At 48.8% G+C, this 2,555-nt stretch overlaps 1 protein-coding gene across 1 annotated transcript in view; it reads right to left on the bottom strand.

The window, feature by feature from the left end:
- tlcd5a (TLC domain containing 5a) overlaps window positions 1-2,555 on the bottom strand; it is a 6,461-nt gene extending 3,906 nt beyond the window's left edge. Inside the window, exon 1 of the mRNA XM_036537145.1 lies at window positions 2,074-2,555. The gene's annotated coding sequence lies outside the window, so the exon portion shown is untranslated. The remainder of the gene's footprint in view (window positions 1-2,073) is intronic.

The raw sequence follows: 2,555 nt of genomic DNA, 5'->3' as shown, positions 1-2,555 counted from the left end.
CCACCCTGTCCAGGCCAAAGAGCCACCGCCACGCTGCTGCACTCCAACGGCTTTCAAAACTAGATCAAAAGTCCTCCACAGTAACACCCAGCTGCACTGGCTTAGGAAGGAGCTTCAAGGACTGTTGTAAAGACCACACTGCCAGGTTCTCTGAGAAAATAAAACCCAGGAAAGGTGTTTGGTTGGCTCTGCCTACTCTTAATAATAAGCACTGTAAGGGCTTTTTGTCCCACTGAACACTTGTGTAGATATAGCATTTAGCTTTGGCAATACTTTTTTCAAGAAACATTGAAATCCAGTTAAAGTAAAATGTACATATAATACATAAATTGTATTAGTAATAATTGTTTTAATAATATTGTATAATTAACTCAGGTTACAGAGTAGTCAGCAAGATTCCACCCACAGCTGTGGAAATTGCAGGCAGGGGAAGGCTCATTTAACCCGCTCTTATTGGCAGTGATCCATGTCAATCCACTGAACTCCTGTGGACATACATTTACATTTACATTTATTTATTTAGCAGATGCTTTTATCCAAACGGCCAACCAGCAGGCAGAGGGACAGGAGGAGAGACACGGCAGCTGCAGGAGGGACTTGCACAACACGCTGGGTGGGGTGGGGGGGGGGGGGGGGCACTGGAGGCTACAGCAGGGTGGAGGAGTGCAATGATGAAACAGGATCACCTCATAGATCAGGAGATGCTGACGCTCTGGCTACAGAGTTCAGAAAGGCTCTCAAGGGAATAAGACAGAAGCAACACTACTACAGTTCAGTGAGTCCTCTACAGTCCAGGGAGTCCTCTACAGTCCAGGGAGTCCTCTACAGCCCAGGGAGTCCTCTACAGTTCAGTGAGTCCTCTACAGTCCAGGGAGTCCTCTACAGCCCAGGGAGTCCTCTACAGTCCAAGGAGTCCTCTACAGCCCAGGGAGTCATCTACAGTTCAGTGAGTCATCTACAGCCCAGGGAGTCCTCTACAGCCCAGGGAGTCCTCTACAGTTCAGTGAGTCATCTACAGCCCAGGGAGTCCTCTACAGTTCAGTGAGTCATCTACAGTCCAGGGAGTCCTCTACAGCCCAGGGAGTCATCTACAGCCCAGGGAGTCATCTACAGTCCAGGGAGTCCTCTACAGCCCAGGGAGTCATCTACAGCCCAGGGAGTCCTCTACAGTTCAGTGAGTCATCTACAGTCCAGGGAGTCCTCTACAGCCCAGGGAGTCATCTACAGCCCAGGGAGTCCTCTACAGCCCAGGGAGTCCTCTACAGTCCAGGGAGTCCTCTACAGTCCAGGCCATACAGAAATTGCACTGGAGATGTGGAACTCCAGCCACACTGTCCTTCATTCACATTCTAAAGTCTAATCTACACAAACACATTCTTATCTCCCTCTCTAAGATCTCCTCTTTGCCTTGAGGGAAATCTGGAGCCTTATTTTCTGAATTTAATCATTATTTTATTTTATTACTTTTTATTCTTGCTCTTTAATTGTCTTTAATTTAATCTACGATAGGATGCCATGCGATTGATGCTCTGTATCTGAATTTCTGTAGCTACTCCTGCAGAACTGTCCTAGAACAGATTACAATGTTTTATAACACACTTTTAATAGTTATCAAATTCAAATATTCCACTCAGATACAGGCGCTTCGTGTGTTCATCCAAAGGGGTGAGCTATAGGTTCGACTAAGCTTCTTTAATTTATCTAATAGGTACTATGTACCTGGGTGGCTTCTCTGAAGTGAACGTTAGCCACTCCGGTATCTGTGTCGTATCAGTTGTTACCACCGCTACCCGGCGCCCATGCAGGACCGATCGCGCTAGCTGGCTGCACGGAGCGCTCGATGCAACACGGCAGCCTGTCGGCGCATTGTACAACACAACCACACGGCGTCCTCCGTCTGCATGCTTACATGCACGGTATGGCTAGCAGCAACCTAGCTAGGTCAACGCAATTTACAAAAATAATTGCAGCTGTATGCAAGGGTCGCGATGATAAATGAGTACATATAGCTTGCTTGCTGTGTAGCTAACGTTAGGTAACTAGTCAGCTAAGGTTGACTAGCTATGTGGCTACCTGATTTACGGCGGTTATGTTCCCATGTGTGCGCTTGTGTCCGTAACCCGATCTTGAGATCCAGACGCCAGGACTCGCATGTTCTCAGCGCATCACCGTCTCCCTCCGGCTCTCACCTCCTGCGGTTAGCTACCCATCTACCCACTGAATTCACTCCCAGCGCTTCCTCATCCAACAGCCGATGCAGACTCCGTTTGCTCTGCCCAAATCCCAACGCCAGCCATTGTATCTGACAGGGAGCCGCCGTTTGGGGGCAGACTGAAACTGCATTAAAGATGCGCTCTGTGCCGGAGGGAGGGTGGGATCGTTCGACACAGAGGCGCCATCTGCTGCACTGGAAAACATTGCCCTCGTTTGCGACCGCATCAGGACCAGTTGTCGTTGTCGTTTTCTGGTTGTTTATATTCACTGGCAATCGATAAAGTCTCCAACATGGGCATGGGCAGCATCCAACATCCAACAGAGGATTCAGCCGCTTCGAG

The sequence above is a fragment of the Megalops cyprinoides genome, chromosome 9 (genome assembly GCF_013368585.1).
Source record: "Megalops cyprinoides isolate fMegCyp1 chromosome 9, fMegCyp1.pri, whole genome shotgun sequence".
NCBI classification, from domain to species: domain Eukaryota; kingdom Metazoa; phylum Chordata; class Actinopteri; order Elopiformes; family Megalopidae; genus Megalops; species Megalops cyprinoides.
The sequence above is the reverse complement of the archived record's forward strand: the minus strand, read 5'-3'. Positions and strand labels throughout refer to the sequence as shown.